Genomic DNA, 26,726 nt, shown 5'->3' on the forward strand with positions numbered 1-26,726 from the left:
ATTTTTATATAAAAATAAAATTTTATTAATAAATCCGAAATAATTTAATTTTTAAACGAAAAAAGTAAATTTGGTATATCTTTTTAGTATTTTTTTTTTTTTTTTACATATGTGCAACTCATCGTTCACATTGGAAATGTCGGCTTTTATAGGTTTTCGGGTATGCTTACAACCTCTCCATGTTAAGAACGGCTTTCGCAATAGACACTCCCCACCTCCCCATGTTAAGAACGGCTTTCAGATTAGATACACCTAACCTTGTCAGCATACCCGAAAACCTATAAAAGTTGACATGTCGAATGTGAACGATGAGTTGAACGTAATGTAAAAATGTGCAGAATTTAAAACGGAGCGAAATTTAAATGTGCGTTCCATTTTTACAACAACCGTAAAACCGAGCCTTCTCCGCAAGTTTTACCGTTTCTTCTTGTAAATGGTGCGAAAGCCATGATTATAATATTAACTTATATGAAATCGTGTTGCGTGTATCGTGGTTGATTCTGCGGCGCGCTTTGGAGGTACTTTCTATCAGGAAGAAGGCTAGACTGGCTCATACGATTTCTAACCATCGTCGCCTCTCTGAAAATTGTGTTTCACTTTATTTGATTACTGGCCCGACAAATCTTGAAGTGAGACAGAAAAGCAAGAATTATAACCTAATGTCAGAAATACGCCTCGAGGTGTTCAGTTTAAATGATGTCCTCAAAGACATTAGAATTGTTCCTCTTCTCCGGAGTTTCTTTTTTGAAGGGGGAAGAGTGGAAAAGTGGCGTTTTCTAATTTCTGAGTTTACTTGTTAAGCCAAGATTATTTTACAAGAGACGAACACTAATTGAAATAGGTATAATATAGACTCTTTAGTGAGAGATTAAGGGATTGCCTCCGGGTTCGAGGAATTCTGGGCTACAGTCCAAGATTTTAGTTATGTTGATCTATAGCAAACGATTTGTCAATATTGTTCTCTTATATATATAGTAATATATATATATATATATATATAGAAAACATCTGCAATGTGAGTCTTTTTCCTCTGTTAGTCGTCTGTCTGTCAAGCTTAATTTTAGTCTACCAGGCTTAATATTATTTTTATTATTTACTTATTATATATATTATCGATTATGCATGCTTCACAATTCCCATATCGTGTTAAATCCTATACTAAGTCTACATAGTAATTAATTATCGCCAAATATACGATTGAATCGGCTTTTTTTTTTTTACTTGGGTTACACCATTTATCAAGACCTGAAGGCTAGTTGAGGACAAGATTAAATGAATGTAAAGTGGTCGTGTAGTAATAACTTATGGTGTAAATTGGGCAGAATTTGATTATATATAAGGACGACTTAGCAGGAACTTAGATTTAAAGACTACCATGTTGTATTTAGTCGGCAAGCAGGCCAGCAGACCGTGTTCCATAGGCTGTCAGTTCTGGAAAATAAGCTTTGTTCATGGAATCTGTGTTTGTATTTAGGCACAGATCATCATCATGATCATCATCATCATCATCATCATCATTATTATCATGCAGTATAGGTGTAGTATCTATGTTGCGCATCAGATAAACACCCTCTGAACCTCCAATGCTCATTTCCAATGGAACGAACCCGCGACGATTGGCAGCAGAGGAGGCCGCAGCTTCTGGCCGAAAGTAATCTCAGTGATGTAGACAGTCGCCCTATCGTGTCTACCGCTACGCATTTTTCGCCTTTTACGTAGTAGTGGCGTAGGCACAGATAGAGAGTGGGAAAAATAATATATAACGGTTGTAGCTTGTCGAGTGTTTTTGTGAAAGTTTGGTTAGGGGGGGGCATAGATTGGAGATTAGTCGAGCACTTGCCATGAAAATAGAGATAGAGCAGAGAAGGCTCGCAACGTCTTTTCTGTGGGAAAGAAATTGCTGGGAAGAGAAAAGTGCATTGCCTACTAGGTTTTGAGGCCGGTTTGGAATTCTATCAAGGCAGGATAGGTACTCTTCACCGCTGTTTTTACTTCATCTCATAATGGTGGATGGTTTTCCTTTTCCCTCCAGATATAATTAGCCATAACTGACTTTTAAATCTACCTACGTAAACCTAATATAGAATTAAACACGATATGGGAACCGTCAATTATAAATAATAGATAATATATACCGTAAAAAGTGACAATAACAAGCCATAAACTAAACAGTCCCCTGACTGATGCCTTTGTCATATTTTGTGGTGGGATTGGATAGAGTCATGTGGTTAACCTTATAGCTGATTACCTCAAGCGAACATTTTCTCCCAAGGATATGCAACACCCAGCTGTTCTTGATGCAGCTTCCACTCGTACTGCAGTCATTAAAATAAACGGCACCACATTTCACACGGCTTTCCATCTTTCTAATTTTCATGGCAGATCAAGAAAGACCCTTTCTGATCAAACTCTAAATGATCTACGTACAAAGTAGAAAAATTTGAAGGTTCTTATCACTGACGAAATCTTCATTACTGCCTATGAACACTAGCTGAAAGTTTATTATTTAAACACCTCAGCTTAACATGCACAATTAACAAACAATTGACATGTTCCTATTTACTTGCCTGCCAACGAGGGTATAGTTCGATAAAGGTCGGATCTTCATTTGTAGAAGGCACTTAAAAAAATGAGTTGCCTGCTTACTAGTTTGTAACCTTATATCGTAAACCAATAACATATATTAAAGTACAATCTATGAATATACAATTAATATTTGTGAAATCAAGTCTACAAGAATTACTTCCCTTCTACTATTTAGCCAAAATCAGTCGTAAAACTGTTACCTATTTTGACCATTTAAACCCCTGGCCTGATGTAAAACATTGGGCTAAAACAGCCAAATGATACCGTTTCATGCCAAACGATGCGTTAATTATGTTTAATTCGATAAACCCCCTATTTAGGCACAAGTATGAACTTTAGAGGGAAAAAAATTAACCAGAAAAGTTGTGTTTTTACCCCTAAAACACTCTGAGGCTCAAGCCCCAGAATTTTCACAGAGTCAAATATTACGTTTCCAGATATCCATGTGGTCTTGCTTTTGGGTAATTTTCAGCAAAATCTAATGGTCGGAAAAGATTTTATGCCCAGAAAGTGCTATCTTTGGTCATTTTGACCACTTTTGACCCCCTGGGGACGCAACCAGAATTTTCCCAGGGTCAAATATTACGTTTCCAGATTTATATCAATGTGATCCTGCTTTTGGGTAATTTGCAGCAAAATCTAATGGTCGGAAAATATTCTATGTCTTGAAAAATGCTATTTTGGTCATTTTGACCCTTTTTGATCCCTCCCTCCACCTCAGGGAACGCAACCAGAATTTTCTCACGGCAAAATATTACGTTTTTAGATGTATATCCATGCGATCTTGCTTTTTCAGCAAAACCCAAAAAAAGATCCTGTCCCAAAAAGTCCTATTTTTTGGCCATTTTTACCCCTTTTGACCTTCTGGGAACGCAACCAGAATTTTTATCAAAAATCCGAGAATCTTACATTTCCTCCCTTCATGCAAAATTTTAGAAAAATGTAACGAGTAGTTATTTAGAATTTTAGGAGCAAACGGTCGAATGGACGAGGATGAATTCTAAGGTCCAAATCCGACTAAGACGGTAGACAAAAAATAATGTATATACACACACACACATATATATACAGTAATATATATATATATATATATATATATATATATATATATATATAAAGTAGTAGCGTTCGTGTGTGTGTGTGTGTGTGTGTATATGTATTCCCAATCATCAAAGAAATATAAAGGCCATATGTGTGTATACCTCTCCTGGTCAAGAAATATTTATGTCCATGTTAGGATACTTCTGTCAAAGCAGACATTATATTGTATACGGACTTTCAATATATAGCATTCTTCAAACCACTTTTACATTATTGAGTTACGGTCATTAGCATATCACATTAAATTAAATCTATCTAAATAATTACCTCGATGACATTACTTATTCGACATAATAGCTTTGTTTCAACTGTACTAATTAAAAAAAAATTAATTATTTAGTTTATTTATGGATTAAATAAAAGTTGCCGCTCGATAATCCATACAGATGTCAGAGTTCAATATCACAGATTGTCGAATTCGACGAGACGCAGAGATGTGATCGACTGAAACGTGAAGAGAATAAAACCCAATATGAGAAGCATTCAAATAGTAGTAACTTATTTTGACAGTTCTACCCAATTTATACCATTACCAATCAATACGCTGTTGTCTCGCCGCCCACCTGACACTCATCAACCTTTATCCTTGAGTGGCCTTCAAGCCTTGATAAATGGTGACTCACTAGTTAAAAAAAAAAACCAACAATTTTAAAGCCAAGTACGTCCAAGGATGGAATACTGTTGCCATATCTGGGCAGGAGCTGCTAAAAACAGCCTATCCTGCCTTGACAGAATACAAAATAGACTTCGTGGCTTAGTGGGGGATGCCCTTTTCTCTACCCTGCAATCTCTCTCCCACAGAAGAGACGTTGCGAGCCTATCCTTGTTTTATCGTTATTTCCATGGCAGGTGCTTGTCTGAACTTCAATCTCTGGTCCCCCCTCGCCAATCTTTCACGAAAAACACCCGTCTAGCCGAATCCACTGTGAAAATTTTCCCCCACTCTATATCTGTGCCTAAATCAAAACGCGGATTCCATGAACAAAGCTTCTTTCTTAGAACTGCACGCCTGTCTAACTCTGTTCCGTCTGCCTGCTTCCCACCGGACTGCAGCTTGGATGTCTTCAAGTCCAACGTTAACAAATTCCTAATGAACCGCCCCCTTAAGTAAACACTTCATCAAATCTCCACACTAACGTAATGTACTTGCAATAACCCTTATCCCTGAGTGGCTTCCAGGCCTTGATAAGTAGTGATCACTGTGTAAAAAAAAATCTGAAATGAAGCCAACCTCAGCCACAAAACCACCAGATTCTAGACCATTTTGTGATGGCTTGTTCCCTATTAACTAAGGCGTGTTCACGTGCAGTTCTTGGCGGTCTTCCTTCCAGGTTTTGCTTTCCCACTCTTGGACAAGGGTTTTATTTTATGAAAATCGCTCCTGACAAGACAAAAAGCCACTTGAAGTAAGGAGCTACAAAAACAAAACAAAAGTAAAGCACTACTTTAAGGCCTTAATTAGGCAACAATTAGTGTTAGATGAATTAGTTTATTGTTGAATCGTCTGAGGCACCCCTACCGGGGAATACCGATGAGGCTGCCCGGGCTTGTTTTGCATGCTGTTTAGGGTGTTGGCTTTTCAAATCCTACTTTCCCGACATTGTGGCATATGTTCCCGCCGTGGGAGAGTAGATAAACACTAAGACTTTCTATCGGCCATTTTAACGTTGTTACGTCGTAAACTACTTCCCGCACTGTATAGCATTAACATTTAACAATGTTGGTATATAGTGTCGTAAGTTAAAATGAATAAACGAGCTGCGTTTCCTAACAAGAAAAGAACGTCAACAACCAGTCGTACGAGGATGTAAAATCCTGTTATTCTTGTACAGGATGTGCGGTGGGGGGAACAGAGTGCGAAGTCTAGCGGCACTGCCTTGACAGGTGCGAGACTTGAAAGATCGCTGTTTATTTATTCCGGCGTCGCTATCAGTCTTGACAAATTGCAGACGGGACACTTTCCTGTCCCCACCTCTCTCTCTCTCTCTCTCTCTCTCTCTCTCTCTCTATATATATATATATATATATATATATATATATATATATATATATATATATATATGAAATGACGCCTGATGTCCAGCAACACTATTTTCGTCTCTTTGCAAGCGATCGACCTGAAAAACGGCGAACGTTTCCCACGCACTTCTCACTCAAAAATCATCGTTATTCGATATATATATATATATATATATATTTTTTTTTTTTTTTTTTTTTTTTTACTATTTACGAAATTATGTAAATCCTTACAGACGGACGGAAAAAGTTGGTTCCTCCGGCATTTATGTCTGTAAGTGTGTTCCCTGTCGAAAGAAAGGTCAAAGAATGTATGTAAAATCTAAACGTTCATTTTATGCAAAATTTTCCAGGGAAGACAATGGAAGTGGTTCTAAAGTTCTAAACGCAACTCCAAGGGTGCTATGATGGCATTATATAAAATCAAAGAACCGTGTTAGTAATTTAATTTTTATGCATGAATTTTTATTATTGGTTCACAAAGAGCTTTCACACATGTTATCAAAGATCCCATAGAAAACAGTCTGTGGTGTTCCCTGGAAGCTGACTGACAACAAATCTCAACAGATTTCTAGTACTCTCCACCTCTTTCGATAACATTTGCAAATAAATGTGCATCATCGCAACAGCTGCTTGCCATTGATTTCTCGTTGGCAGCGGCTATTGGTCTTCACTGGAATTTGAGTGGCAATAAGCCTCCCCAAGGTCCCAGTTCTCTTCGCAGTTATCCAGCGGAGGTCTGGTCAGCGCGCTCTCCTCGGTCTTTTTCTTCCTCCTTAATTCTACTTGGCTATTCGGTTTCACTTTTTTCTTTAGTTTTTATTTTATTTTTTATTTTTTTTTTTTTTGGTGGGGGTGCAGATATATAGCGATGAGGGGATGGGGTGAGGTTAGAGAACTTATAGATAATCGGCTTCAGTGTACTTGGTTCCATGTAGCGCTTCATGTTTTGCATCTGCAGTAGTTTGCCTAACCCGCCCTTGTTGCTCACGTATGTTAGGCTCCACATTCAAGGGTTTTTCTTAATATTTCAGCTGTTTTCATTATTGTTGTTCGTTGTATTTTTCCAGTCATTCCTTTGATTCCAATTTCTCCCATTCTTATTTCAAAGTTTTTCGGGACTGTTCCTAGTGCTCCTACTATTATAGGCATTATTTTGATTCTCTTCATCTTCCATATCCCTTTCAGCACTCTGGCTAGCTCTGCGTATTTGCTTCGTTTCTCCTTTTCTTTGATATTTATCCTGTGGTCAGCTGGAACAGCAAAATCTACGATTTGACATGACTTTTCTTTTTTGTTAATTATTACGACATCCGGCCTTCTTGTTTGGATAGGTTTATCATATCAGTTTGTATATCCATGTCACATGGGATTTTGCGATTCTCGTTTTCAAGTACTGTTGCCGGCTTATTTTTGTACCACTTGTCTGTGCGTTCGAGATGCAGTTGTTTGCACAGTTCCCAGTGTGCTGCCCTTCCCACTCGGTCGTATCTGTTCTTGTATTCCTTTTGGGCCAGTGTGCTGCATTCGCTTATTATATGGTTTATCGTTTTGTCTCTTTGTCCATAGAGTCTGCATTTGCTGTTTTCTTGTGTTTTGTCGATCTTTGCTTTGATGTGATTGGTCCTTATCGAGTTATCTTGTGCTGCGGTTATTAGGGATTCAGTTTCTTAGCTTATGTGTCCTTTTCGCATCCATGTCCAAGTGTTTTCGTTATTTTCATCTTTTGTCATCTTAATGACTCTTCCTTGTAGTTGTTTTTCTTTCCATTTTTCTTTTCTCGTCTTATCCTTTATCTTTCTGTTTTCTATTTTGTCGATTCTTTCAGTGTTTCTCGCTGCCATGATTATTCTTTCCGTGTTTTGCTTTATGTATTTTTCTAATCTTTTTTTTTTTTTTTTGTCATGCAAACAGTCTTCTATACAAACTAGCCCTCTTCTGTCTTCTTCATTTTGACGTGCAGTCGGTCAACATCGTCCTTTGGGTGAAGTGCATTGTGCATGGTCATGAGTTTCCTAGTCTTCTGGTCTCAGTTCTTCTTTGTTCCACCCGATAAACGGTCCTAAGTATCTTAATAGTGATACTGCGCATGTATCTATACCTTTTATTAGGTTTTTGCTATACAATTTTGTTTCTAGACGTTTTCTTTTTGTCCTGAGGTATTCCTTTCCGATTCTCTCTTTCATTTCTGTGGTTTTGATGGTGTCTGCTTCCAGAATTCCCAAGTATTTATAGTCGTCTTGTTCCCCTAGTGCCCTCATCTCCGTTTAGTTGAGTATTTCTATGCCTTCTGTCGTTTCCAGTTTCCCCTTTCTTATAACTAGTAGTGCACACTTTTCCATACTAAACTCCATTTGGATATCCTGTCTGAAAATCCTGGTAGTGTTTATTAGTCTCTCTAGTTCATTTTCGGTCCTTGCAAAAAGTTTCAGGTCGTCCATGTACATTAGGTGGTTCATTTTTTCCTCTATATTAGAGAATTTGTATCCAGCTTGCCTCTTTCTCAGTATATTGTTCAGGGGCATCATGGCTATGTGAACAGTAATGGTGCTAGCGAATCTCTTTGAAAGATGTCTCTTTGTATGTTAATTTCTGTTATGTGTTGTCCATCAGCTGTCACTTCCAGCCTCCATGTTTTTATTGCATTTTATTTCACGTTAATGATTCTGCTTGGTATTTTATACATTTTTAAACATTCTATTATCCATGTTTGTGGGATCCTGTTGTACGCCTTTTTTTTAGTGGATCAATGCCATGGCTAAATTCTTTTTCCTTCTTACCTCTTTTATGATCTTTTGATCTATGTATAGCAGATCATGTGTTCCTCTTTTTCCTTTCTGGCATTCTTTCTGTTCTTCGGGAAGAAGTCCACGATTATTCAGGTAGAGGTAGATTTGTCCCCTCTGTTGTGCTGTCAGTGGGTAAGCACGTGATCGGCCTATAGTTGCTGGGGGCGGTTCCTTTTTCTGTGTCATTTTGTATCAGTGTGGTTCTGCCTTTTGTCATTCAATTTTGACACGTTTGTTTCCTGTATACATCTTCTCATGTTTTGAGCTAGTCTTTCGTTACCATCATCATCATCATCATCATCATCATCTGTATATGATAAGATAGCGTGTGTGTTATTTATTTTGTGTGGCACGCTTACATCCGAATGACTGTCGTTTAATTGTTATGGCCTTCCATTTTTTGTAATAAATAATTTTACCAAGAATTCTTCATAAGTTTTGGTTTCGGTTTCGATTCAAGCTGATGCGCCCAAGTCATATGGATATATATATATTTTTTTGAAATCGCAACTTTATAATATATAAAAATCGTAGAGCATTAACTCTGTAATAATATATACGAAATCTGCAAGAATTAGAATATCATATTTAAGCATACTTCACGGCCGGGCTACGCCGGACGTCCCTGCTAGCTTAGATAAATACTTTCGCAGTTTTAGCAAAAGAGCTACAGTAATATCAGAGCGTCTCCATTTACGCTGAACATTTACAGAATACCAACATCAATATATTACATATAAGCCCCCTGTGGAATTTCCACAGGTCCCGTTAGTTATTATTATTATTATTATTATTATTATTATTATTATTATTATTATTATTATTATTATTATTATCAGCAGCAGCAGCAGCAGCAAGAGCAGCATCATAATCATCATCATTTCTGATGACTTATAGAACAAAAACTTTGTATTTAGAATTAAGGTTTCTTAGCCAATTCATTTCATACATTGAGGGTTGTCTGACTTGCTATTTAATTTTCAATGTAAGTTGTTGTACTGTTTTTACTTACTTTTAATAAGATAGGATTGAACTATAGCGAGTTGAAAAAAGTCATTTCTTATGACGGAGAAAAAGACATCAACATTGCCTTCGCAATTCTTAATATTTAATCCCTATAAGTGTCTTACTTCTTATTTGTGAGTTGGGAGTTGGGAGTTGGGAGTTGGGAAAGAGGGGCGTCTAGACATTAAAAAAAAAGTCAGACGTTAAAAACCTCAGGCATTAGAATTGAACGAAAACAAACTTCGCTCAAATAAAGAAATCAAAACAAAATATTGATTTGTAGTAGAGTCGAATTTCTAGATACGATATTAATTGGTTCCGGCTTGATTTTCGTATCTTGAAATTTTCGTATCTTGAAATTTTCGTATCTTGAAATTTTAGTATCTTGAGATTCTCGTATCTTGAAATTTTCGTATCTTGAAATTTTCGTATCCTGAGAGGTGTTTTATACGTAAATCGTTTAATCCGCTCCAAGCTCTATGAAAATACACTCATTAAATTTTATATGGGTAAAACCAGAATGAAATACGATCCAAATAGTACTTAACCTAAAGGTTAATACATTCTCTTGCACTTTATGTTTTACTCTTCTTTGACATCCAAATATAAAATTATGTTTAATTAAAAACAACTAAGAGATACGACATAATGTTTTTTAATTGTTACTCGTAAAGTCACAAACTCAATCAAACTATGAGCACTCATTTAGGCGCGCAAAAGAAAAACGATTCCATGTAAAATGGATTATTTACTTTCTTACAGCTAATTTGCGATTTTTAAGAAAAAAAAACTCGATTTTTAAAAAGATTTTGGAAATACTTAGGTGCCTGAAAAATAATCTTTCTGTCACTCGTATCTTTCGTATTGTGAAAATTTTTTTCCTATGCAGGGGCAAAAAATTTCACATCACGTTTCGTAAGCTGAAAAATTCGTAAGTAGAGTCTTTCGTATCTAGAGATTCCACTGTATTTAAATTATTCGAACTGCTGCTGTCATCTTAAATGTGATTTTCACAACGTTTCAGCGGATGTAACCTCCGACCGTCTTCAGATGTCTCTTATCGGACTTGGAAATCCGTATAAAATTTCGAAGTGAACCTTTTATTTAATCCACGTGGGTAGCATGCACTCTTTTAGTCAGCCATAACCAAGTAGAATCTTCAGTATTCTCAGTTGTAATCTTAGTATTGCTCGCACTAGTTGTGACAACCAGGCTTTAGTAATGGGTATTCCAATTCCTGCTGAAATTTAGTTGGAATACCCATTGCTAAAGCCTAATTCGTTAATTTCAAAAATGCAATCTGCACGTGAGGATACTTTAGAAGAACAATATGCAATAGAAATCTGTTTTAAACTTGAAAATGTATGGAATGCTTCACACTACTTTTGAACTATCTAGCGTGAATCGAGGATCAGTTTTTGATTGGCATAAGAGATTCAAGGAAGGCAGAGAGTCCTTTTTTACCTTCTTTTCCTTCTTTGTGTTACGGTTTCGAGCCTACCTACCTACTACCATTTTTTTAAACACTTCTCTCCACCCGGGCTGTCTACTGTTGTTTTGATTTCCCCCTCCACACCTCTCCACACCCGGGCAACGCCGGGAACTCCTGCTAGTTTTTAATAAAGCAAAAAACTTACTAGCCACTTGTTCGTGTTGCACAGCAATTATGAAAATGTTATCATCCTCATTCCATTATCCCTCGGATCTATGAACGTATTGAAGAGTCGAGGGCAAAAAAAAAGTACATAGCAAAATGAAAAAAACATATGCGAATGGTCGGATTTAATTCCCTAGAGTATCAAGAATGAACTTATCAAGTCGAATGCATTAAATAAACGACATTAATTACTGTTTGTTGAAAAACAGCATCTGGTTCATTTTTTATAGATGCGTCCACGTATTTATATGAAATGCTCTGTCCGTCGAGTTGTCCGGTGTTCTGTCATTCATAGCTAAACGCACAGATCGAATGGGCCTCTTTATTTCAAATTCGTCCAATCATTTTTAAAAGAGGGTCGGTAAGCCGGTCATTCTTTAATTTCAAGTAGCATTTTCGTCATCTGTCACGATTTAGTTAGGCATAGTATTAGTCATGAATACGTAACGATATGCTTCACTGTTAAATACCCGTCCCAGGATGGGTAAAAGTTGTTTTTTTTTTCAAACAAAGCAGTTTTGCACCAGTTATATGTTCACTTACGAAGATTAAAATCAATATATAATGATAGTAACCATGTAATCTAGACTCTTTATCTTAATTTGGATGAAAACAGGGAGGCCCAACGTTGTCCGGGATCGAATAATGATGAACGAATGTTTCACACTCCCATATGTTTATTGTCATCGAAATCGAAAAAAAATCGCCCATTTTTCAATCACATCGATTGACTGCCTGCTCTAGTCGGTGACCCATCGCGGTGTACCGGGAGGAAGCTTTACACCCTTCCCGCGGTAATTTTGTTAACAATATATTGTAGTCTACATTGCACTGTAGAGAACCTACTGTTGGTGTTATTACAATCATTTTATATATAATGGCTTGAATTAAAGTTTAAAATGCAAAAGTCAAGTATCATGCTTTAATTGTGCTTTAAACAGAAACATGTATTTTGAACGCGCCCCTGTCATATCAAAGAACCTGCTGTTGATTTTATATGTCTGGCCTTTATGATTGTGCTGTGATAATGGCTTGAATTAAAGTTTAAAATGAAAAGATCAAGTATCATGGTTCAATTGTGCTTTAAATAGAAACATTCATTTCGAACACGTCTCTTGTGATATCAAAGAATCTACTGTTGATTTTATATGCCGAACTTTTCCGCCTGTATGGTAATAAAACATTTCAAATGAACGTGTGATGTTAGGCTGTATAAGGTGTTAACTTTGGTTAAAATCGTCTGTTCCCGTTTTCATCGGATGTTTTATCGATTATCGATACTTATCGAAGGCATTCCGATACGAAACCTATCTAGGAATATTTACATATACATAACGTACATTTGTGTTAGATTTCACAAAGATTGGTCTAGTCGTTTCAGAGTCCATAACTCTCTCTCTCTCTCTCTCTCTCTCTCTCTCTCTCTCTCTCTCTCTCTCTCTCTCTATCTATCTATCTATCTATCTATCTCTTACACACACAAACAAACACAAAGACACACACTGACACACGCAAACAAACACACATTTACATGTCTAAAGTTTCAGGCTTAAGCTTAAGAGGTGTCAATAAGGCATTGAAATTCAGGAAAATTTGCTTTATGACAAGACTGTTAGTCGTGAAAAGTGATTTAGTGTGTCCAAACCTTAGGGAGGTTTCTGAAACGGTTCTTGTGTCATGGGCAAACGGCTTCTCTCGTGAACAAACGATAAAATTCATCAATGATGGATCAAGGGGTTGATATGGGGGTGTTTCTTCGAGTTTTCGCCATTATTACTGGCATGATCGCTGTGCTGGAATGTGAAATAAATGAACAACACGTCTTGTTTATGAAAATAGATTTTTTTTTTAATTTAACATTTGAAGGAGAATTTTAAGAACTCGAGATGTTGAGCCGGCGACCTTTTAAACTGATTATCCTTTTCTTTCGTGATGACGAAAAATATAACATAAAAGACGGAAAGATAGCGAGAGAGAGAGAGAGAGAGAGAGAGAGAGAGAGAGAACATGCATGTTAAAAACAAGGAGATGTCATTCATTTTATTTACTTATTTTCGGACAATTATCCTCATTTTTTTATAGTTGTTATTTAACGACGTTTCACCCAACTATTCCTTTTGCCTTCGTCAGGTAGTTAGCCGCAATAGGATAGGAATGCTGAATCTTTAACTGTATCTTCGGTAATTACTGCCTTCGATTGTTTTTTCATTGTTTTTGTTTGTTTTTTCGTTGTTTTTGTTTTGCTTTTTTTTTTTTTTTTTTTTGTCTCACCACATTTTGTAAAACTAATCCACTGGCCTGCTTTGGGTAGGATTGAAACCGCTATCTTCAGACAATGCTCATCTGAAAGTGTAGAGATTCAACGTCCTTACCCACTGCAACAACATATAACTATAAAAAGATAAAGATAATAGTCCGCAAATAAATAAACAAAATATACAAATTAATCATCTCCAAAAAATTCCAATAATTTAATAATATGAAATCATTGACCTAAAATTCCTGGTGTTGGCTAAGTAGGCTTAATCTTCTCCGATGGCTTTTATACGGCTGTCTCTCAATATTATCAATTCATAAGGCTATTTTAGTTAGTTTAACATATAAAGTTTGGATATTTAAAAACAAATATTGGACCTAAATAAAATTTCAGCTGATACATCAAACTTTTATTCTGAATAGCCAATTTTCATTTGATATTGATGGACCATATTATTAACACTAAAAGAAGATACTTCGTTACAGTTTATTTTTATAGAATGCTATGGTCTCGCCCAAAGAATTGGTAATATAGAAATATTTTCAGTGATGACAGTAAACTTAAAGTCAGGCAGAGTAATAACTCACATTTTATTTGGAAATTATAAAATAATTTCTTCTTTACAACTGAAAGTTTATTTATTTTTTCTGTATTAGATTTTTGAAAATGAGGGATTATTCATATTTTAATTTGAATAATACAAATTAAAATGCTGTATAAGTTTAAAAAGGGAAATAACTCGTATTTTCATTGGAAGTGTATCAAAAGAGTTATCTTTCTTACAATTAATTTCTCGTGTATAATTTTTTAATTTGGTAAATTTTATTCTGTTTCTGTATAAGTTTTAACTATAAATGAAATGTGTTTTCATTTCAGGAATATTAAAAAGTTATCTCCCTTTTAATTTGATTCTCTTTTCTCTATAAGCTTCATGTGTAAACATATAAAAGTTATGGTTAACTCGCCGAATCCCAGGAAAAGCGGTGTACAGAACAGCTAGTACGTAATAAATGTATCGACCATTACTTTCTGTATAAGTTTTTTTTAAAGGAAGAATCACTTATATTTTAATATGAAAAATATAAAATATAAATTGTTATCTCCCATAGAATTAAGATGTTTGAACTTAAAACCTGCAGTGGCAAGTTTTATTTCTTTTTTTTATACAGATTTAAAGAAAGGACAATAACTCATATTTTCATTTCAAGCAAATCAAAGGATTAGCCAATCGCGTAGCCAGCCGTGCTTTCCGTACTTTTTGTATCACCCACTCCAATTAGAAGTTGACCGAAATTTTTCCCCTTATTTTAAAGCGTCATTAGGGCAGCCAGAGATAGGCAGACAGGCACTAGTCTTGTAAAAAAAAAAAACCTGCTTGTTAAAGGAAGGAATTATTTAATACTTTCAAATCGATTTTACCTGGGATTTCACAATGATATCTCAAAGTTTACCTATCTATAGAGGAATTTTATAGCGTTGGATTCGTTTCGTGCCGTTTCGTTCAAAATATTTACTAATTTATTTTCATTTTTTTTTTTTTGTACGAAAACGAAACGAAACTTTTTGTATAGTTTCGTTTCCCTCTATTGTTCGTACATCTATAAATATTTAATTACAACCAGAATGTAGCAAAAGGTACCAAAAATGAAAACTAGCATTCGTTAATCAGGTTGAGTAATTTGATAAAGTAATTATATTTAAAAATGTAATTAATCAATCAATATATTTAAATTTCTCGCTATAAGAACATTCAGTGGGCATTAATTGCCATTTTTAGGTTGATCTAATTATAATAAAAAGTGAACGAAACGAAGCTTTAATAAAACGAAACGAACGAAACAGTTTATTTTGTAAAATTTTTGCCACGAAATTTATCCCCCCCCCTCTTCTTGGTTCGTCTTGGCTACAACGAAGCTTTATTTCTATATATGTTCCTTAAATGCGAAAATATGATTCTTTTTCTTTATATATTTTTGAATTGGGTATAAAATATGTTTCATTTTAAGAATATAACCAGGATTATTTCCTTACGACTAACATTTGATTTTCTTTTTACTATAAGTTTAAAAAAGGAGTACAAACTAGTAACAATTATGAATTAAAATAAACTTACCGGGCAACGGCGAGTTAGGAAAAACTAGTACGTAATAAATGCATTGACCAATACGTGACTCGTGTCTGTTTGTACGCTTAATATGTTATCCTTTTATTTTCTTTGATTTTAGGTAAATATTCCAGCTAGATTAAAGGAAATCTGAACCGGTTCCAGTGTACAGAGCCAGGGTAAGAAAAAAATTAACTCGCGTTTGTTTTTATTTTTATGATTGTTTGTTTGCTTTTCAAAAGGTCCTTTAATGTGCAACTCTTCAGTGGTTCTTTCACAAATATCATTTAATGACAGCCGTATGTTTGTTCGACAATTCGTTTGTTTGTGTCCGGTCCCGATAGTTTTTTTTTTCCGAATATACGTGAGATGCGTACGCAAGCATGTACATAACGTCGACACATACATTCATATAATCTCCTTTAACTTAACTGCAGGAAATATGTTAACAGAAAAAAAAAAGAGAAGAAAAAATATCACTCTTTAGAGTAGCATCATTTTTGTTTCTTTTCCTTTCGTACGTTCTAACACGACACAGCGATCGACGTGTTTGAACAGTGAAAACGATTTTATCGTATTTCTCGAGTGTCAAAAAAGATAGACCACTTCATGTGTAATGGTTTTAACTCTGCGTTGCCCCGATTGAAGCGCGGTAAAAGTCATAAGTCAAGTGATATCTCATTCGAAATATAAACATATTTTATAATGATAGATAGATAGATAGATAGATAGATAGATAGATAGATAGATAGATAGATAGATAGATAGATAGATAGATAGATACGACGGTCATTCCAAAAGTAAGGGTTCCTATTTTTTAACTAAAACAATTGAAGAGACTTGAAGACGGAAGTAGTACCATTAAAACGAGCGACCTTTTCTGTTCCAGAATATATTTTTCTACATAGTCACCACTATTTCTCAATGCAGTTTTGCCAGCGAAAACGATGGCTGTGCATGGGCATCTGGCGCGCACTTTGTCACAAGAGAGTCATTCCATAATAAAGCTTGTCATATTTTTAAATAACAACTACAAAGACGGGAGTAGTACCATTAAAACGTGTTTCAGAATTTATTTTTCTACATAGTAACCACCATTCTCAATTCGCATTTGCCGGGAATTCGGTGATGCGTTTTTGCTTCTGACGTATGTCCCCCACAATCACACGTCCATAGCAGGGATTGATTTATTAGAGTCTCACACAGTCAATATCTGCAACAGAAAGATAGAAACTTCATGCCTTGAACGCACAGTCATCATCAATAGCGATTGTCGTGTTTGAACAGTAAAAAAACGATGTTATCATATTTCTCAAGTGTCAAAAAAAGATAGACCACTTCACGTCTAATGGTTTTAACTCTGCGTTGTCTCGATTGAAATGCGGTAAAATTCATAAGTCAAGTGATATCTCCTTCGAAATATAAACAGTTTTTATATAATATATATATATATATATATATATATATATATATATATATATATATAGAGAGAGAGAGAGAGAGAGAGAGAGAGAGACAGACAGACAGACAGACAGACAGAGAGAGACAGAGACAGAGAAAGAGAGAGAGATTCAACGGTGGTTCCAAAACTAAATATTTCTTATTTTTAAACTCAAAATCTTCAAGAGACTCGAAGACGGGAGTGGTTCCATTACAACGTGCGACCTTTTGTGCTCCAGAATTTATTTATTTATTTATTTTACATAGTCTCCATGATTCTCAGTGCAGTATTGCCAGCGATGACGAAGTCTGTATATGGGCGCTTTTACATAAAATGGTTGTTCCAAAAGTAAATCCTCCTATTCTTAATTTAAAAAGTTGAAGAGCTACGAAGAGGGAAGAGGTACTATTAAAACGAGCGACCTTTTTCTGCTCCAGAATTCTACATAGTCACCATCATTCTCAATTCACTTTTGCCAGGAATTCAACGAATAATCTCTTCTTCAATCACACGTCCATAGCAGGGATTGATTTATTAGAGTCTCACACAGTCAATATCTGCAACAGAAAGATAGAAACTTCATGCCGTGAACGCACAGTCATCATAACAATGTAATCTGCAATCCTCTCTGAGCCATTCGGCAGATTATTAAAATAGAAGGCATTACGTGTAAGACGAATAATACGGGATGGTCCATTTAAAAGTAGCCCAATCACTCTAATCTTTTTCTTACCGACCAACTGACACCACAATACAAATTGCAATTCTTTTTCCAACAAGATGGCGCTACATGCCACACATCTCACAGATCAGTGACACACGAGTTCATGACATGTTTACGGAGGAAGGAACAATAAGTAAAGGGTTATGGCCACCACGTTCCCCGAACTTGTCATTATGTGAGTTTTATCTTTGTGGGATTTTTTATCGTTGACAGATTTTAAAACAAAACAAGTTTATGCAAATAATCGTCACTATCTCTGAAGAATAATTTTACCAACGCTATTAGGAGAGTCATCAAAGGAGATCTACAGGCAGTATCTGTATACGTTGTTAAAAGTGCCCAGAAATGCATAGATGTCGATGGGGAGCTCTTCCAACACCTTTTACAACAGTTCAGGTAATTTAAACAATAAAAGAATGTTCCGCCTCCCTACTACATTTTCTGGGTTATGTTTAAGTAACACCTTTACTATCAATAAAATAACATGAGGGTGATGTAAATGCGTCTTTGGTTTAGTATGTTTACTTCCGATATATATATATATATATATATATATATATATATATATATATATATATATGATTAAATGATATATATATATATATATATATATATATATATATATATATATATATGATTAAATGATATACGATTAAATGTTAAGGGATCATAATAGGGGTTAAAGTTAAAAAAATTGACAGCTTTTTTTTTCTTTGCTTAACATACACCTCCAAATACCCGGGCAACGCCGGGCACCCATGCTAGTATATATATATATATATATATATATATATATATATATATATATATATATATATATATAAGTGAAAGAGTCTGTGTGTGTGTGTGTGTGTGTGTGTGTGTGTGTGTGTGTGTGTGTGTGTGTGTGTGTGTGTGTGTGTGTGTATTTACTTACGCAATAACTCTGTCAATTTTTAATCTACAGACTCGAAATTTGATATACAGGATACTGAGTTTGGGGAAATCTTTGTAATCCGTTTTCGGATAGAAATTTGGCTATTAAGGGGTAAAAGTTCAACGATTTGACCTTTGATAACTCTACAAAACTCCTCTGCCAATTTTGAAATTTTAGATATAGGTTCCTTGTACATGGATCTAACTTAATAACTTAATTTGAGCCAAAACAGTAAATGTTAAGGGGTCATAATATGGGCCAAAGTTTTAAAAAATTAACCGTTATTTTTTTGTTTTGTTTTTTTGCTCAACCATACACATCCAAACGCGCGGGCAACGCCGGGCTGAAATGCTAGTATATATCTATATATCTATAAAAGTGAACGTGTCTGTGTGTGTGTCTGTCTGTCTGTCTGTCTGTCTTTGTGTCTGTGTACATTTCCCTACGGAATAACTATCAATTTTTAGTCTACAGACTCGAAATTTAATATACAGGGAACTGCCATTTGGGAAAATTAAAAAAAATGACCGTAATTTTTTTCGCTCAGCATTCACCTCCAAACACCCGGGCAACGCCGGGTTAAAATGCTAGTATATATATAAAAGTGAAAGTGTCAGTCTGTCTGTGTGTTTGTGTACATTTCCCTACGTAATAACTCTGTCAATTTTAAATCTACAAACTCGAAATTTGATATACAGGGTACTGAGATTTGGGAAAATCTATGTGATCCGTTTTCGGCCAGAAAGTTGCCTGTTAAGGGATCAACGTTCAACGATTCGACTTTTGAGGACTCTATCAAACTCCTGTGTCAATTTTGGGTTTAAACACTTGAAATTTTAGATATAGGCTCCTTGGATATGGATCTAACTTAATAACTTGATTTGAGTCCAAAACAATAAATGTTAAGGGGTCATAATAGGAGTCAAAATTAAAAAGATTGACCGCTTTTTTTTTTTTTTTTTTTTTGCGTAACTAAACACCTCCAAACACCCGGGCAACGTTGGGCTGAAATGCTAGTATATATATATATATATATATATATATATATATATATATATATATATATATATATATATATATATATATATATATATATATATATATATGCGTTGAGTCGTAGACATTTACTGGGATACGCACCTCCAGTGCATTAATTTACTGGGATAGATGCACCTCCAGTCTTCGTTAAAACATTCATCTAGGAAAAGGTAATTCTGTTGTAAAAACCTACGGTTTACTGTATACTCTGTCCTGTTGCAGTCGTTTGCAGCGACAAAGGTTAGCAGTAATACGAAAAAGTGTGTTTGTTCTACACAAAATCTTCACCACTATAAACAAATTATCTGTGTGGATTTCCGAGCAACTTACTTTTAGTGACGGAAGCTCATACGTCGAAATCGACGGGAGAGTCCATCATATATAAGTCTGAAGAATCCTAGAGTGGATGAAACGCGGAATATTCAGTGTAGCTTAATCGCTATATATATTTTATAACTTAATAACTAGCTCTACCTACGTATTGAGCACTGTTGAAGTAAATACATAAAGTTTACGCATAAATTTATACTTTCGTATATTAATTTATGTGAGTAAATGAAATAGTTATATATATATATACTAGCACTTCGGCCTGGCGTTGCCGGGGTGTTTGGAGGTGTATGCTTAGCAAAAAAAAAAACAGAAAAAAACGGTCAATTTTTTTTAACTCTTGCCCTTATTATGACCCCTTAAAATATATTGTATTTGGTTCAAACCAAGTTATTAAGTTAGATCCATGTCCAAGGAACCTATATGTAAAATTTCTAGTGTTTAGACCCAAACTGACACAGGAGTTTGGTAGAGTTCTCAAACGTCAAATCGTTGAACTTTGACCCTTTAACAGCCAGATTTCTGGGCGAAAACCGATCACATCGATTTTCCCAAATGTCAGTACCCTGTATATCAAATTTCGAGTCTGTAGACTAAAAATTGACAGAGTTATTGCGTAGGGAAATGTTCACAGACACACAGAGAGATAGACAGATACTTTCACTTTTATAGATGCAAAAAAAATATATATGTATACATAAATATATATGGAAACAATTTTGTGTTTACTGTAAACTTTTTACGCAAATATTATGCAAGTATAAATCATGTAGAATGTCTGTATGAATATAATTACACGTAATAGTTAACTAAAAATGATGATCCCATAAGAAAACCGAAAAAACTAATAGGTAATTAATTAAAATGAATGTTTAAAAGAATATGTAAATTAGCTAGATCTTTTGCTAGTGAATGCAATTCCACAACCTAGATATAAGAAAATTGTATTTTCTTTTTAAATAAATAGAAAAGGGGTTTTTAATATGAATATCAATACACACAAAAGAAAAACGAATTCATAGGAGTATATATATATATATATATATATATATATATATATATATATACATATATATATATATATATATATAACTACTTAATTTAATCACATAAAATTAATATACGAAAGTATAGATTTGTGCATAAACTTTAAGTATTTACTTCAAAAGTGCTCAATACGTAGGTAGAGCTAGTTAGTAAGGTACTATATATAGAGAGAGAGAGGTGGAGTGGGGAAGATGTAAAAATGTGACCATAAATCGATAGATATGATGGACATTACTCCCATAGATTTTTCCAACAAAATGGTCATCTCAAACGTCATCAATGTACCATAGTCCCAATTATAATCGTAATAATCGCTTGAATTCGAATCAGATTATTTACCAACACAAAAGCAAATAAACAGACGCTTGTGTTTCTCTTCAGGGCCTCCACGTGCTTCTTTTCTCAGCAGTGGACAATCCTTACGTTCAGTCGATGTTCAACACGGACTGTACCCCAAAGTTCCACGCTGTATTCGTTGATCGTGGAAACTCTTAAGTAGTCGAACGATATTTCTATTTGCTTTGCCATCATTCTCTTTCATGGTTTGTATGTACAAGTAATGCCACCTTTTTATTCCGCCCGAATGGATCACAGGATGGTCGCAAATTGTATTGTTATGATGATTGAACTGATGCGTTGATAATCAGCTCTCGTCGGCGATAGACAAGCCATTGACTTTCCTTGTTCGATCCTTATTGGCTCCAAGCGTGGCCTGGGGGCCGACGGTTTCATCCCCTTGAAGCTCGAGATGGTTCACTCAAAGGGTTGGCGGACCACAATCCAGCGTGTAGCTGAGTCATCCGCAAGGAAGAGAACCACATGTTGGTGGGAGAAGCGTGCCCGTAGAAAGGAGAGGACAGATCCGGCTTCGACCCCGGCCCAAGCAGAGAGACAAAAAGGCTACATCTGCAGCAACTGTGGCAGGTCCTGCGGCTCCCACATTGGCCTGCCCTGCCACACCACAAGATGCAACCATCTCCAACTGAATCAGTACGCAGAATTTCATGATCTCTCGAGATCGACGGAGCCAACAAAAACAATTGGCTCCAAGCCAGACACTGTCAGTTGGACACATCTTATTCTAGCTATTTACTTTAACATAATTCTTGTTATGGGTCGATTCCGGTTAGATCATAATTTGACGATCAACTGTTGGGATCAGAAGTTGTGGAGTCAAGAAGATGGGCACTTTTAAGAACGTAATTCCATTTTCTAGATAACAGCCATGTGTAATCCTCTGCACGACGATTGCGAACTATCCCAGACTAATAATTCGAGTTCTTGGAGACAATTTCTTATCTTGTTTATTTCCGTCCGAATTATCCAAGGTCATGAAAAAAGAACTTTTTCTGAAAATTATTATCTTTACTCCTCAACTCTGGCTAATAAAAAGAACATGTGTTTTAGATTACAACTATCATACGTTTCTGGTTCTTTTGAAATGCGTATTGATTATTTGTTATATTTAGATTCTTCGGACTATTGTTCTCATCTTGAGTGTCATTTTTCGCAACATTTTAGTCGATGTAACCTCCGACCTTCTTCAGGACTATCTTGTTTAATTAATAGTTTCTCGATGAAACATAAACCACACGTATCATTTAAATCTTTTCATTTGATAGCCTACTATAGACCCCATCATTTAACTACAGACCCACCATACTTAAGTACGTAAAATAACTGTGTTCCTGAATTAGCTTGTTTTGTGATAGTAATATATTTTTAAACCTCATGTAATGTATTCATATAATATTTTTTTGTTATTCGTGTTTTCAGTTTATGTATTATGAGAGTAAAAAAAAAATAGATACGATAGCATATGTATTAGATTTTAAAAAACTTCGAAGAAGCCATTGTCAACCTATATAAAACTAGCGGAGATGTGCGCGCCCGGCTTTGCCTAAGCGTAAAATACGCTTAAATATAATATTTTAATTTGTCCAGATATCGTATCCGATGATGAGGCTCCAGCTTGCGGGCTTTGGGAAGTGTGGAGACACCCTTTAATTGCCATTGGTCCCAGGTCCACTCTTGCCCGGGGTGGTAGTACCTGTTAGGGTCCTAACTATGGATTAAATAGAAACCGACTGAAAAGGGTTGATATGCCGTAAAACAAAAACAACCAACCAACCAACCAGATTTCGTATATATTATTATAGAGTTGCGATTTCAAAAGTAAACGAAAACTATTTAGGTTCCATCAGCTAGAATTGGAGCTGAAACTGTAACATTCAAAGCTGGTAACGTTACCACTGTACTAACGTGATATGCATATAAGCCTATTAAAAATTAAAAATAAATTAAGATAAATTTACAAAATGTTTGACGATTTTTTTCAATTTTGACCCCCTTTTGACCTGTTAAAAACAATTTTAACCAGCTAAAAAGCCATAAAAGAATGGCTCGTTAAAAAATCCAATCATGTGAGGCCCCTAGCGCCGCTCGGCGACTTTTAGTTTCGGAGGAGATAGAGTTTGAAAATATGGAGACAGACAAACGTATAGCCGTTTATATATTAAATTAGAAAAAAAATGGTGAATTGATATACGTGTTCAACCACTATTAATCAATTATAAAACACCCTACTTGTTACGGTTCTAAATTCTTGCGATGAGGATTGCTTATTCGTATTATTTGGATTCTTCGGACTGCTGTTCTCATCTTTTTTTTTATATATTTGCACAACGTTTCGGGAGATATAGATTACAGCAAACGCCCGCGGTGTTTTACGTATTTCGTTAGAATTTGGATGAGAGGTATGTGTGAAAGCGTAGCACTAATAAAATTTTAACTTCATCTTCAAACAATTTCTCACAAGCTGACATATGAGATCAAATCCCCTTCGCGCCTTTCTCACATGTATACACATACGAAGATCTATACACAAATGTATATGATGATGATGATTGCAAACGTCTTGTCAGACGAGTGCCACTCCCTCAGACACTTAATGTCCATGAGCCCAGAAATGACCTTTTTTTTTCTTAGTCATACTGGTGAATTCACACGCTCACGCAGGCATGATACTGAAGACGGTCATTGAGATCAATTATTACATGTTTCCAGCATTTCAAGCCTCCATGTGTCATAACTTTTCCATCGCCACAGGACCATTTTTATAAACAAATGCCTGAGGAGGTATCTATACACAGGTGATGTTACAGAGTCTTAGCTTTGCACGACAGCTAAGTCTCTCTCTCTCGGTTCAAAATGTTGAGAAATGTATATACATGCCTATGTATACGCGTACACATATGTACACGGACATGCAAACACATGCATACCATTTGTAGTTTATTCAGCATACATACGCATACATTAAGTAAATAGAAACCTTTATTATAATAACGAAGACTACTGACATAATGTCGTCGTGAACTTTCCTTTATTCTTATGCACTTCAAACAATGCACATTGTCGCTGAGACGTAAAGGACACTCTAAGTAGGGAGTTGAGCAGCGAGATGTTAGTTCACATTACATTTAAACTTCTGTATTTTACTATAGTCTGGAAAGCAGGAAATATGGAAGCAATTCCAAAAGCTAGCAGTCCGAGGACAGAAACTATTAGAGTAGAAAGCTCTCCGGTATCGGGTTGGGGGACATCTGAGATAGAAGTGGTGAAATTTGGATGCTTTTCGGATTAGTTTACATCGAGGGGGCACCAACGCTACGAGTTCCTCAGAACATATTCCATCAGAGTACTTGTGAAACAAGCACAGAGATGTAATATTGCGGTGATGGTACAGGGCCTGGAACTTGGTTGACGCTGGTTAAGTTCAACTTTGTATTAACATATAATACCGCTCCTCTGAAATTCTAAGAATTATAATGCTTTTTGAGCCGTGCCACGTTTAAATTGTAATATATTATAGAATAGTAGGGCTAACTATCATTGTCCGGGGCAAACACTGTCACAAGTTAAGTTTAAAACAAGCAACAATGTTTAATTTTGAAGTTACAATGACAGATGGCTTCTCCACATAATAATCGACTTGGATCATGAACACATATATAATATTTTAATTAACTAATCGACCCCTTTCCCTTGTCCGAGACTAATTTACCAGCTGAAGGTTGTGATATCGTATGAACATAATTTTTGAAAGTGCCAAGTGGATCATAATTACAGCATAAAGCAGCCAGTTTCTTGCATGATCTAACCCCTAGCCAGATATAATTCCTATCACCAACCTGTTGCTTATAACATAAACCAATACACTTAATTTGATTGGAAAATGGCGATTTAACTGATTTCAATGACAATAAAAAATATTCAATTCCCAGCAACGCCGGGTGACCCTGCTGGCTAAATATATTCAGATTAACTCCTTAATGACGCGAATCAAATTCGAAATGAAACATTACTTAGTTTAATCTGGTTGTCAAGGATTAAGGTAAATCTAGTTTAAACGCTTTAAAAAAATTGATCTGTGCGTTGAAATGGGATTAATAAAGGCGTTGTACTTATGCAAATAACAGAAAAAATATAATAACAGTACGACAATATCTTCGGAAGTAATAATCTGCGTATTAATACATGCGTTCCTTTTTTCTTTTTCTTTTTTCTTTTTTCTTTTTTTTTTCTTTTTCTTTTCTTTTTTTTTTTTTTTTTGACACACCTTGGTCAGGAGTATATGAAGTTGTCGAAAGAGAGGAAAGGGAAAGAGAATAATCAGATGAGCGAGGGGTGAATCAGTTCTAATTGAAAGTCTTCTGAATACTGAAGGTTCAATCCTTATTATCTACCTGATAGAGTGGGTGGAGCCGTGCGTGACCTACGTAAATACATATAAATGACGTTTTGTTTGAAGTCCTTGCAAGCAAGATCTGTGAAATTGTCAGACCGTCGATAATAAAAGATTTTTACAAAATTTTTACAGATTTTTAACTACTACTAACATAATTGCATTTATGACCGTCTTTCTAATTTTTCCGTTTTATAAAAGTCCTTGAAATTTATAAATTACTTTCATAAATATAAAAAAAATATAAATTACTTTTATAAATATTAAGAAGTTATAAATTACTTTTATAAATTTTTAAACATTTATAAATTACTTTTATAAATATTTATAAATTACTTTTATAAATTTTTAAACATGTATAAATTACTTTTATAAATATTAAAAAAATTACAAATTACTTTTATAAATTTTTAAATATTATATATTACTTTTATAAATATTAAAAAATTTATAAATTACTTTTATAAATTTTAAAAAATTTATAAATTACTTTTATAAATATCAAAAAGTTATAAATTACTTTTATAAATTTTAAAAATTTATAAATTACTTTTATAAATATTTAAAAAATTATAAATTACTTTAATAAATATTTAAAAATTATAGATTACTTTTATAAATATAAAAAATTTATAAATTACTTTTATAAATTTTAAAAAATGCAATTCATTTTTTATATTTCCTCAATCTTAAAACTACGACTTTTGTGCAAAAGCAAATTAGTAAAGCATCTTTACGCTTTTTACTAGACGTGAATTTTTTTTTCATATAAAAATATCGTTTTTGTTTTACGAACAAAAAATTTGTATTAATAAAACTTTTTCACCTGCTTCGTTACCTCAGCATTGTACCGCCTTCTACATTTTTCATTTAAAACATAATCTGCAAATATATAAGCGTTTGTGTGTATAAATGTAATAGTGTTAAAATACATCCCTTCTGCAAATCAATACAACGGAAGGACTTCC

At 34.8% G+C, this 26,726-nt stretch overlaps 1 long non-coding RNA gene across 4 annotated transcripts in view; it reads left to right on the forward strand.

Annotated features, from left to right (window-relative positions):
* The window catches only part of LOC145293206 (uncharacterized), a 1,032,236-nt gene that overhangs the window by 955,483 nt on the left and 50,027 nt on the right, over window positions 1–26,726 (forward strand). For all 4 annotated transcript variants that reach the window (XR_013869690.1, XR_013869691.1, XR_013869689.1 and 1 more), the window contains one exon: window positions 15,637–15,694. This is a non-coding gene — a long non-coding RNA (uncharacterized LOC145293206). The remainder of the gene's footprint in view (window positions 1–15,636; window positions 15,695–26,726) is intronic.

This window comes from Euprymna scolopes, chromosome 14 (assembly GCF_053919585.1).
Source record: "Euprymna scolopes isolate OS-2025 chromosome 14, ASM5391958v1, whole genome shotgun sequence".
Taxonomy (NCBI): Eukaryota; Metazoa; Mollusca; class Cephalopoda; order Sepiida; family Sepiolidae; genus Euprymna; species Euprymna scolopes.